The sequence below is a fragment of the Coptis chinensis genome, chromosome 4 (genome assembly GCF_015680905.1).
Source record: "Coptis chinensis isolate HL-2020 chromosome 4, ASM1568090v1, whole genome shotgun sequence".
NCBI lineage: Eukaryota > Viridiplantae > Streptophyta > Magnoliopsida > Ranunculales > Ranunculaceae > Coptis > Coptis chinensis.
In genome coordinates this window covers 85,706,346-85,719,783 of record NC_141459.1, presented here as the reverse complement: position 1 = coordinate 85,719,783, position 13,438 = coordinate 85,706,346, and the positions used below count along the sequence as shown (strand labels likewise).

The window sequence follows — 13,438 nt, the reverse complement described above, 5'->3', positions numbered from 1 at the left end:
AAATGGGTAAAAGGGATACTGATTGTGGTGTCTAGAAGACCACAAGTTCCTAGTCAGCAGAGATGTTACCTTTGATGAGACTTTCGTGTTATCGCTCAGCAAGCGGAAGTAGCTAAGCGTAATGGTGAGTCTATAGAAGTTCAAGCTACCGAGCTTAAGTTGTCCGATGCACCGTGAAGATGACCGTTAGATCATGATGAGGTACCAAATCATGCAACCACACAACAACAGAAGAAGAGCAAGAGCATCCGCAACTTGTAGTGGGCGACCCTAGCCAAAGAGACAAGTTAAAGAAGTGCACAAGTATGGGCACGCTGCCGGGTGAAACACTATGGTCAGGTGGATTTAGTGGCATATGCACTGAATATCGAAGATGATGAGCCAGATAGCTTCAAGGAAGCTATCAGAGATGCTCATTACAGAGATTGGTTGGTAGCTATGCAAGCAGAGATGGAATCTCTTGATAAAAATCACACATGAGACTTAGTTTTTATTGCCAAAGGGAAAAAGGACTATCGACAGTAAATGGGTGTTCAGAAAGAAAGAGGTCATTCCTGAGTCCGACAGTACTAGGTACAAGGCAAGAGTTGTAGCAAAGGGTTTTTCACAGAAGGAAGGAGTCGACTACAATGAGGTATTTTCCCCGTTGGTCAAACATACGTCCATTCGTGTGTTATTGAGTTTAGTTGCTCACTTCAACTTGGAGTTAAAGCAATTTGATGTGAAAACTGCTTTCTTGCATGGGGACTTGGAGGAAGAGATCTGTAACGCCCGTATTTTTTTAAATACATATTTTTCTATTTATTAATTAATTTAATTATTTATTTTCAAAATTCGTCGGATTGGACTCGGGATACGTGGGCCTAGTTTTTGGGCCCGAGTCGGTGTTGGGCTTGGGTTTCGGACCCAAGTATATAAACATATTGTTCTAGAAAATAGGGTTGAGAAAAATAAAATATTAAAATGGAGGCAGAGCTAGAAGCTCGCTTTGTTGGAGGTGGGAGCCGACGATTCTCGACTAGGAGGATTCGTCAAATTTGCTCATACAGTGAGTAGCTATTTTGCTATTTCACCAGATTTGTAGTTTTCGTGTATGTCGGTATAATCGCCTATTTCGCTTTTATCTTGCTTTTGTCTTGTTTTATTCGACGCCGTGTTCGCCGAGTTGTTAAAACTCTAGTCAAACACCGCATTGAATCTGGGAAAAGAGGTCGGCTTCGGGTTTCATTTAAACTCGTTCAGTCATGGTTTTGGAAACTCAACTTGAGTTGTTCAAGCTTCGAGCTTCGTTAATGGCGGCGAGCCAAACCCAAACAGTTACCCGGTTACCCCCAGATCATGATTTGGACGGGTTGGTATACGTTTGGAAGCTATTAAATAGTAAATCTATTGGTTGATTAAAGGGGTGGACGCGTCGATGGATAATTAGGAACCTGCTGGAGCTTTGTAGAGACATTAATGGCTTCACAAAAAAGAATGAAATCCTCCTGTTTGATATTGTTTGAACTTTTCTTTTGTGGTTTGGTGTTGGTGGATGGAGGATTGGTGGTGGTGGAAGGTTGAGTGTTGTTAGAGCTGGAAGGAGGCGCTAATGGCGGCGCGATCCAGTTGGGGAAGGAATGAGGGAGGTGAGGAAATCGATTTTTGGGTTTAGTAAAAGTGTTGGGTTTGTCATAATGAGTCCAACTGATGTGATGAAGTTGGAGGAGGAGGAGAATCCGGTGGTGGCTGGTGGTGGAGGCTACTAGGGCTGGAGCAGCAGGTGAGGAAGATGACCATTTCGGGCTTAGGCTTGGTTCTTTTAGCCGGTCTAATTTGTTTTGAGTTTGGGCCAATCCAAATCTTTTTAGATGGGGCCAGTTCTAATTTTAGTGGTTGGGCCAAAATCTAACTAGTTTTCTTGGGCCAGTTTGATTAGTGTGTTGGGCCAGTTTTGTTTTAAGTCTTTGGGCCAGAACTTAGTTTGTTTTGTGGACCAGTTTCAGTTCAATTTTTGGACCGAACCACTTAACTGTTTTGGGCCAGTTTCTAATATTGCTTGGGACCAGTCCATAGGACTTAATATAGATCCCAATTGGGTCAAGTAGAATAAATGAGTTGGTTTTAGACTTTCGGGTTCTAAGGTTTGGGTTTGGCCAGTTGGGTCCGAACCATTACCTTAGCCATGAGTCATGCACCTTTGCCCTTAGCCATGAACCATGGCTATGACCTCGAACCTCATCGAACACGGAAACGATAGTTTGACTTTGACCGTGATATGTTGACCTTTGACCATTGACGGTTGACTTTGACTTTGACCATGACATGTTGACTTTGACCTTTGACCGTTGACTATGAAATGTTGACTTTTCTAGTTTTTCACCTATTTGATTTGTATGGACAAATATAGTAATAAAATATTGTCGATATTATATAAACTTGGTTGGTCATTATCTAATTTAGATTTGGACGAGTAGTGTGTAAAAAGCATATATATATTGGGCTTTGATTGTGGACCGTGGGATCGCCTAATTGTGTTACGTTTTATGTTGTATATTATATGGACACATATAGTAATAAAATGCTGTGGAAGCTTGTATAAATTTGGTTGTCATTATCTAAGAAAGATTTGACATTGATGTTGTGTATTTTTGACACGCGGACGATATTGAGATGTTAGGAGACATTATATTCCTAATACGTTATAATAAAATGTATCGCGATCGTTGAAGCATTATGACATGATATCATATGTTGGGATATATATATTAATGTAATATCTTGGAGAAATTTATATAAACGCTCCATTATTATATATGTGAGATGCTACTATGAGGTAGCATAGTATTGGTGAATATTTGCCCACGGGAGTGTGGTGTAGTGCAATAATATATTGGCACGTGAAAGTATGAAAATGGTTATGAGATATATTGAGATATTTCTATATATTGTGGCTTAGTGCAATAAGGCAATTGACACAACGATATAGTGGATTTATTATGAGTCATTAATGTATGACACTTGAATAAATTACGTAGCGAAAATCCTAGAACCTAGCTACCACAACTCATGTGATTGGCCCTTCCGGGCGTTTCGCTTAATCCAATGGCCTTCGGCTAAGTAATGTGATTGGCCCTCCCGGCGTTTGATAAAAGTGAATGGCCCTCTCCGGGCGAGCCGAATAGTGGCTTGATTATTCCGTTAAGCAAAATAGAACGATGACGCCATATATTTTTATGCGAATAGTGGCATTACTTACATAATTGCTTCCGTGTGAGGATTTACCTGGTGTGCGGCATCCCGCTCAGGGTGGTTATGCACGGAGTGGTTCATTATGTAAGGGGAGGCATGTGGATGTACATGTTCGGCGTTGGGTAGCGATTGTGGTAGCCAGGGAAACTAGGTAAGACATAGATACGACGTGATTTTAGGGACACACAAAGAAAACCTTAAATAATATAATTATGGTAATATGTTGGTTATTTGTTTAGTTAGAACCTAAGGCGCCTCGATGGAGGAACTACATGCCTTATTTATGATGCGAATAGTTTGTGTTAAGGCGCCTCAGTGGAGGAACTACCTGCCTAGATTATTGTACTTAAGGATGTTGTATTAGTCGTTAAAAGTTAAAAAAAACCTCGGTGGAGGAACTAAGCTGCATTATGGATTGTGTATATATATGTATATTATATGTTGTATTTTAGGACTACTCACACCAAATTGTTTATAATCTTGACCCGATTTTTTGTTTGTTTATCGGGTGTGTTCATTCAATGAACATAGTTGATAAGTTTTGACAGGTTTAGTGATGAAGAAGATTGGTTGCTGCTTGTGGTTTGCGTTAGTGATAAGAGCCCAAAACTGTAGTTTTAACCATTTAACAGTCATACTTTTGGACCAATTATGTGAGTAATAATTAAGAGTTAACACTAATTACGTGTTTTTATGCATTTCAGGCTTCAAAGTCCATTATGTGCAGAAATGTGCCACTTTAGTGAGATAAAGGAGAAAAGGTCGGTTACTAAGGAGTTCCGTGATTAAAGGCCAAGATTCAAGAAGATAAAGCCTTCCTAAAGCCCGGTCCAAAAGCTGAAAAGTCGACACGGTGAAACAAAGACACAAGTCAAAGAGAACTTCCGAAGGCCATATCTTTGGACTCGGACCTCGGAATGGAGCCTACCTTATGTCAAAACGACCGGCTCGGAAAGAGCTTTCCAATGGTCTAAGCCTTGACCCAATCAGAGGAGTAGAAGTGGACGAAAAGTCTGTGGAAGCCAACTACTGGTGAAGAGGCCTTTTGAATTTGAAAGACTTGGGTTTTGGGCACGATTCTTCGCCCAAAACATGGCTCCAAGCCCATGCACGATTTTGGATCTGAAAGTATAAAACCAAAGTTTAGCTCTTTGTTAATGGTAGCTAGTTAGACCTAAAATATTATAGATAATTCTAGATCTGTTTTCATTAATTAAATTAAGCTTTAGTTCCATTTTCAATTCTTGTTTTAGATTAAGTCTTTGAATCATTGTTCTTGATTGATTAGATAAATAAAATAGTTGTTTTCTCAATTTGAATTGTGTTATTTCAATTTATAGATCTGATTTTAATTCTTGTTGATTATCATTCCGTAGTTTAAATAGATTGAACCATTGTTAGTTAATTTAGTTAAGTTAAATTTTAATATGATGTGTAGTTATAATGAAATGGGAAATGATGGTTTGATGACTCAAGGCTAAAACCTCCATTAGAGGGTTGATGAAGCCTTGATGAAAACTTAGTGGTATAGTGTAGAAACATTGTAGAATCTATTCCAATCTAGAAGGTCGGATTCGCCATGAGAATGGGTGGACGACCCTCACATGCTAGTTAGTTAGTACTGGTAGAAATGCCATGAACACTAGGGATTTGACCTTGAATTTCTTGCCGTAGAAGCGTAAGAATCGAGATACAAGAATCTATGTTAGGATATTAAGTTGGATTCGAGGTGGATTCAATTCCCCTCTAATCCTTTATCTAGATTCAAAACAATCATATTTCCATAGCATTAGTAGTTTAAAAGTCAAGTAATCAAATTCAGTAAGTATCGTAGCATATCACCTTCGTAAAGCTCTCATTGACTTAAGACCGACTAATTAGATTAGAAAACAATCCATGCTAGAGCACTAGGAGTGGAACGAATTTGTTACTCCACTCTATCTCGATAGAATTGAGAGTAGGAAACTTTGATAAAAATAGACATCGTAAGATTAAGTTTAGTTTTACTTGCGTTTAGAGTTCATCGCTTTATTCATTAGTAAAATTAATCATTTTAATTTTATCAAATGGCGCCGCTGCCATCTTAGTTGCACTTTAGCATTGTTTTCATAGTAGAATTAGTCATTTTTAAGTCCCATTAAACCCACCCACCCTTGTTTGATTCATCTTTGCGTGGTTATTCGTTTCAGTTGAAAAATTCGGGAAAATTACACGGGCCGATCGTGCCTATAAGGAGGCCAGCTGCTTATAATCTGGGCCACTGAAGCGACCATACCTCTTCCCCGAGTCGACCCATACTCACTTATCGGACTTCGAGCGACCGCCCTCTTCCCCGAGTGCGACCACCACCATCGATTCGACTTCGCGCCTGACCACCCTACTTACCAAAGCGCCACCAGCTTGTCTGGGCTAAGAAAGCGACACGCGCCCTCTCCGAAAGCTGCGCCCTAAGCAAAATTTTGCGGATTTCTACGCTTTTGTTTTGAACCCGATTTTTAAGTTTTTCATGTTCCTAACTTGTTATTTACACTAAACACGCGTAAACAAAGACGCTATTCATAAGCGAAGCAAGGACGCTTCGGTATTCCTTTCTTCCATACCTCGCATCTCCAGTTAGAGGTTCATACTAATATATCAAGATTGTTTGGGTTGTTTTCGTGTTTAGACTTAGACTTGCATGAGATTAAGGTCTGGTCGGAGAAAAACACCGAACGTAATTAACCGTCAACAAACAAACATATCAAGTATACCAATCATAACACCTCTAACTACTATCCCACCAACCATACGACATAATGGGTGAAGAAAGAGAGACTCCTCTCTCCGACTTCTACAAAGCTTTGAGCGATAGCCCTAAATCTTGCATCGTTCTAGCAGACCCAGTGGGGAATTTTCGAATCCCCCCAAACATATTTAATTTGTTACCCGTTTTCCATGGTTTAGGCCATGAAAAACCTTACCAACACATGCGTAGGATTGAACAAGTCCTTACAACATTCCATCATCCTGCGGTTGGTGCGGAACAAATTAAACCGGGGTATTTCCTTCACTTTAGCCGATAAGGCAACGTCTTGGTTAACTGCCCCAAAGCGCTAACTCTCAGGACTCATGGGCTAAACTTGTTCACCTATTTATGGAACATTTTTACCCACCCCTAAAGACGGATGAAATGCTTTCCAAGATTCATTTCTTCCGGCAGAACCCTCATGAATCATTTTACGAGGGCTTGGAATCGTTTCACCGATCGCTTATAGAGTGTCCACACCATAACCTAGCAAAAGACACCGCGTTAGTTAGTGCCTTTTCAAAGGACTTCAACATCACCATAAAGAAGTCCTTGACATAATGAATGGGGTAGTTTCTTAAGTAAAGAAGCCTCCGAGGGCTTACAAATTTTAGAAGAACAAACTAAACGCAATAACAATTGGGGGTGGGGAGTGATGATATCCCCGCTCTCTAGTTAAATCTTCAGCGATTAAGGCACGGTATGTTTGAGATGAAACCCGATCCGTAACTTAAAAATTTAATCGAATCTCTAACTAAAAAGTAGAGGCTATTTCTATTCAACAAAAGCCTATTCCCCGTCATGAATGTCAACTCCAACCCATGTAATTTCTGTTTTGAGTCCCGAGCACCACGACTCATATTGTCCTCTCGCTTTATGACCAACAACAATTAGAGCAAGATAATGTTTGCTCCATTAATAACTATCCTATTCCTAATGCCCCATGGAGACAACATCCCAACTTTAGTTGGCGAAACAATCAACAAGTTACAACTCGGGGTTTAATAACCAAAATGTTAGGCAAACAAACAACTATAATCAAGCTCCACCTAGGCAAGGGACGGGGACAAGGTCGGGAAATTATAATAATTATAACAACCAAGCGCCACCGACGACAAGGTGTAGCACAAGGAATAATTATAATAGTTATAATACCAATAGAGGTATCGTTCGGTTAACAATAGTAACTATCAAAACCCACCCATAAATAATCAACGTGAGATAGTTCGGTCGCACCACACCGTGACTACTACACCTACACAACCGACCGTATCGACGCTTTTATACGAGGTTACCCAACAACTTTTCCAATCAATGACTCAATCAAACCAACAGATATTACAATCCATAAATCAGGGCATACTACAGTTAGCCCAAGAAAAAGCCCAACCAAAAGGCGTGTTTCCAGGACAAGCTATACCAAACCCTAAAACAACAAACACAGTTTTTGAGGTAAACGGTAATACTAGTACGGATACGACAATAGTAGGTGACCTGAATGCCATCACCACTCTCCACTCTGGAAGAGTGGTTGATAACAAAGTAACTATGCCTATAGTTACCCCATCAGTACTCCCTACACCGGATATCGAACTAGATACCGAAATAGAAACTGAAGAACCTACCACTGTAGAGGTACTAGTTAAACCACAACCTAAGAAACAGAAAGCCAAGGTTACACATTAAGTCGAGCCATACACTAAATATAGAGCGAAACCACCATTCCCTCAAAAATTAGCCATGCTAACCAGGGATACAAACTTCGAGGAGATTAGGAACGTTTTCAAAAATCTAACGATAAACCTTCCTTTTCTCGAAGCTATTAAAAAGCTACCTAATCACGCTAAGTTTCTAAAAGAGTTGTGCACTACTAGGCGTAAGACCAACATACCTAAAGACGCTTTTTAACCCGAACAATTCCCAACTTTATCCTAAAATAATGGAATTGTTAAGTACAAGGACCCCGGTCGATCCCCATCAAAATGCACCTTAGGAGATTCCCACACGACGACCGCTTTATTAGACACGGGGGCGAGTGTTAACTTACTCCCCGTATTACTTGTATAAACAAATAGGTCTACAGAAAATGCAACCTACAAAATAACGTTGCAATTAGCGGACGGTCTATTAAGTATCCTAAGGGTGTAGTGGAAAACGTGCTTGTTAAGGTTCAGGATTTCTACTATCCTGCTGATTTTGTTATCCTCGATACAGAAGTCGCTAATGACTCTGTCTGCCGATCATCTTAAAAGCCTTTTTAGCAACTGCCAACGCACTTATTAATTGCCACGATGGTAAGATGTCCTTAATTAACTCCACATGTACACCCAAAACATCTTACTTAGGCCACCCCATGTGTAAACAAACGAAAAATAACAGAAACTTGAACTAGAGCATATAGTGCCGATAATAAATAGCCCTTGCCATCCAAAAATCTTCTCAAAGCAGTCATCCGAAAACAAGTTGAACAACTTCGCCTTCAATGACACATTCCAAAATTTTTTGTTCAAATTGTTTCTCAACTTGAGTTCTCGCATGGTACTCTCCCCCGAGTATATCGATGTTTTTCTCATTATGACTCAATGGTGGTGAACTGGTGACCTGATATTCAAATTTTCTGTCTTGAAGAGGCATCGAGAAATGATTTGCTTCCATGCATCTTGAATTGAAAGGCTGCGATCATAAGCTTTAGTTGCTTCAATGGCAATTTCAATATATAACACATAATTTGTATTTGATAATTGCTTTGCTTCCACTCACCTCTTGAAAACTGTATGCGCATTGGGTCATTATGTATAAAATGAATTATCGACACAAACTGTTTTAACGGTAAAAATAATGCAATCAAATACTGAAACGATACAACTAATTCTCTCCGACCCAAAAACCATGAAAAGCAAGAGGAAAATTTAAGTTTTTGGGAACTTCAAGCTGCTGCTATGATGCATCGGCTTCTCCTATCCGTCTTGGATCTAAAATCACAAGGTAACATCTTTGTCTTGAAACGCATCATACTGAAAAATAAAAAACATAGATTAACATCCGTTAAAAACAGAGAGCCAGTAGATAGTTCCACAACTTTTGTGATTAACGGAGTCTGGAGACAAAAAAAGTTACCATATACTCTTTTTCTTTAATGTGGTTAGTTGTGTTGCCATAATATGTAACTACCTTGAAACCCAAAGGACATGTTGAAATACAAAATGCACCCAACATAACATGGCAACGAGGGGATAACATAGGAATTTCTATTGTTCTATAAGGAAGATCGGTTCCCCAAATTCATCCTTCTTTGTCATTTAGCATGAGTAAGTACCTACTCGATGTGTTCATTCTTACCTCTACTACAAGGAGGTATCCGTCATCCTCTTTGTCACCTTTAGAAATGAAGATGGGCTCACCGATAAATCTTCGATTTCAACCCACCAAGTCGAACCCGACTTCTTTGTCCACATTGAGCTTTGCAACAAAGATCAAAAAGGAAAATGTGGCAAGGTTTGGCAGAACCGAAGATGTGGCAAGATAAATGTACTTGTTTTTCTACTTGAGACCATTGGGTTGATCACAGAAAGTCGAAGGTGTAGTCCAAAGGTTCAAGGGCTCAACGGAACAATATTTACAATTTCCTTCTTTGTCAAAGTTCATAGACACCTACATTGTCATAAGATTTAGTCAGAACTTTACAACCTGAATTGTGGGATCTTTTTCTTAATCGCTCAAAAGATCATTCAATTAAAACAGATTACTACATATTCTACTAACATAAGAAACCACGAACTTCGGTTCAAATGTTTCTAATTTCTAGTGTAATCTGTGTTCTTTTGAAAATTAAAAGAAAATTACCTTCTGTATTATTAGAAGGCTCTAAAGAAAAGTACACATCTTATTTGTTTGAGGTAGAAAATATTGGAGTGATTCCATGTGGTGAAGATATGGTTTGTTGGGTGATCCTATTAGAAGTTTTAAATGACAAACATTTTTTTTTCGATGATCGATAAACATGGTGAAACGAGAGAAGATTAGGCAAAGAGTCCACGAGGAACATACACACAGTTTAATCACAAAAACATACACAGGAACACAAAGAGTACCTCCACTAGATGAGGCAGTGAATCCTCTTCACCTTCTCTTGCATTCATAAAAGAAGGGTCCAATGTACCACTTCTCCAGTCATATCCTACAAAATCATGAAAAAAATTAAAATCCTTGCTTTATGTTACATGCAGCGATTTACAAATTACCACTGTAGTAAAAGTCAATATTCAGCTAAATAAGAAAAAAAAGGATCATATCTGTGGTGATAAAAAACAGAGAAATAGTGTGATAGTAAAAGAAATTACCAAACATTTTGCAAAAATTGAACCATTGGTAGGAGCAAGCAGCAGCATGCACTTGAATTTCTAGATTCCCTTTCACATCCCTCTGCTCGAAGGCATTACCCACATGTAATAGCCACATCTGTTTTGGAGCCTCAATCGGTACCCTCCAATCTCGATCTTCAACAATCTCATTTGGAAATCGAGGAAGCAAGTAAATAGGAGATGTAGATTTGCTATCGTCCATAGACAACGCAGATATCATCGGAGATATCCCACTTAATGCAAGCATTGACCCTGCAATTCAAATGCTAGACTAGATTAATCACTTCTATGCAAATGCAGCATATATAATGTTACAATGGTCCTTCTAAATCAGTGTTTACATAATATTGTGAAATTTTGATTCCAAACTAAAAGCAACTTTCACGCTCGTAACAAATATAAATTGTAATTTGCATGAATAGCTTATCGAACCAAATTTAGCACAATGCTAGAAAGCTAATTCATGTATGATGATCTATTTGAGTTTAGGCACTTACGTAAATCAAAACTTGTGTTAGGAACAGTGATAATGTTGCATATCTAAAGTTTAACTCACCAGAATATCGAGCTTAATACGATTCCCAAATAAAATATAGTGCGGTCCGTGAAGGCCCAATCATGAACCATCATGTGTTCTGAGATGTTATATGTTTGCTTATTCATTAACTTGAAATTTGAATCAAACTCTACAACAACAAAAAATGCAAGTTATTACTTGGTTAGTTTATGACAAAATCGATTATACAATGAAACAACTCGGGAAAAGTTGAAATGGCATATCGGACACCACGGGTTAGATGTGATGAACAATACACATGTATACTGAGCACCGATAACATGTAAATTATTACTAATAACAAATACAAAACATACCGTAGAAGGTGAATGTGCTTTGAGGGAGCAACATATCTTCTGCATTAAGAATTCAAATATGCGTGGTGTCATCCCACAGTCTAGACTGGGCTTTACTTCCAACTAGCTCGTCAATCTCACCGAGCATTGTATATGTCTTCCCACTTCCCGTCTAGAGAGCAAATCCATTCATACATCAGATGCAAGGTCAAAAAAGAAAAAGACAAGTTAATTATTAAATGTGCTATAGTAAACATTAGGTTGTAAACATGCATCAAAAACCTGACACCCAACTACCCAAGCTTTAACACAATGTACCCAACCTGATTTTTTTCTTTGCCTCACTAACAAAAAAATAAATCCCAACCAAATAAACAAGCAAAATGAATAAAAAGTGTAGAAAATAAATAAATAAACTTGGCCTACCTCGATCGTATGCTCGAGAGACGCACTTAGATAATCAGCACCTTAAAAACAAAATATAGAACCACAATAAATAACTTAAGCTAAAGAGGTCTTATAACATTTGATGGATCTAGGTATACATCTTATGAAAAAGAAACAAACTGCATCGTTCAAAGAACAATATGAGTGATATCCATCGTTTCAAAATCACATTTTCTGCAATACTAGCAATTAGGTCAATTAACATATACCATCAAATTATTGCATTACCAATCAAGACAACCAACATCATCACAGTAGCACTCAGATTATGAATATATAACATTTGATATTCATCATTCAATTAATTCCAAATAAATTTCAAGTTTCCATCTTTGATCCAAAAGCGGTCGAAGATCCCAATCCCAATTATAGAAAGGTGAAAACCATGCCATATTAGCTAATAACAAAAATCTATTGATTGCACAACTTCATCATTATTATCAATTCAAAACAAAATATACCCGCATTTAAAAGAAAACTATTTATTCTAATTAAACAATACCATTACTTGTCAAACAACCCAATGTTCATTCTACCTTAACAGTTTAACAATCCCATACAAACAAGAACTTGCAAAGATCTATCATGAGAAATTCATCGAAGAGATAATGAACCACCTTGAAAGCTTTTGAAAATTACGGGTTGAACCCTGTATTCACCTACCACGGACTGCATGCGAATATCTGAAAAGAAGATTAGTTCTCGGAAGTAGAGCACTTTCGCAGCCTAAAACATAAAATGAACGCAAAGTTCCAAGTCTAAACCGATGTCAAACAAAAGATTAATTAGTAAAATTGAAACCCATGTCCATAAATCATTCAAACACAAGAGAACCCATTCACTACAATAAATCACAGAATTTTTTATCAAAAAAAAAACAAATTTCAACAAACCCAAACTCAAAATCGACACTATTCTAGTGGTGGGCGATTACCTTACAATCAAAACCCCAATCCGCAGCCTAAAACCTAATTCAAAGCTTGGAACTTTAATATGCAATATGAGGAAAAAAGAGATCGTGAGAAATCCGGAAAGCTTATCTAAATTATCTTTTTCGGTGGAAGAAGACTAACCTTAATTCGAGGGTGGAAGATTGAAGCCAGCTAGCTATAACAATTTTTATATTGAAGAGAGTAAGGGGAGGGAGAGAGAAAGAAGTGTTTTTAGGTTTTTATTTTTATTTTATTTTGCTAAATATTTCGTTTCTATTTTGTTATTTTGTAGGAGCCAAAACAAAAAAGAAGCCCGCTAAAAATGTAGGTCTGAAAAAGCCCAATTGTGGCCTTCTACCTCACCGCTAAACAAATGTATACCAAAAATGAGAAAGTTAAATATTAAATCGATAAAAACTTATTGTGATGAATATGGCGTTGCAAATAATTTCACGCGTCAATAGTAAGCCATCTGCGTTGCCAATGTTAAAATCCCTCAAAAAATATTTATTATTGTTTCTAAAATATCATAAAAACAAGCATTTGCCACAGTCTAGGCGTCACAATATGTGAATACAAGTAAAGTGGGCTCTCATGGAACGAGAAAGATGTAGCAACGCTAGATGGCGTTGCAATAGATGTGTTTTAGCAACAATTTTTTGGCGTCGCAAAAGGGTGCGTTGCAAAAGGGCCCCTCTGTTGTAGTGTTATCTTTTGGCCATCTCACAGTTGAGGTAAATGTTTTTAAAATGATGAAACAATTACCAGATTCGTCTATAGATGGGGAGGTTAGCATGATCGAGAGCTTAGCTCAAGATTATTTTAACAAC

The 13,438-nt window shown here is 38.1% G+C and overlaps 1 pseudogene; it reads right to left on the bottom strand.

Annotated features, from left to right (window-relative positions):
- Nucleotides 1–8,881: 8,881 nt before the first annotated feature.
- On the bottom strand, nucleotides 8,882–11,302 carry LOC147505303 (carotenoid cleavage dioxygenase 7, chloroplastic-like; annotated as a pseudogene).
- Nucleotides 11,303–13,438: the final 2,136 nt, after the last annotated feature.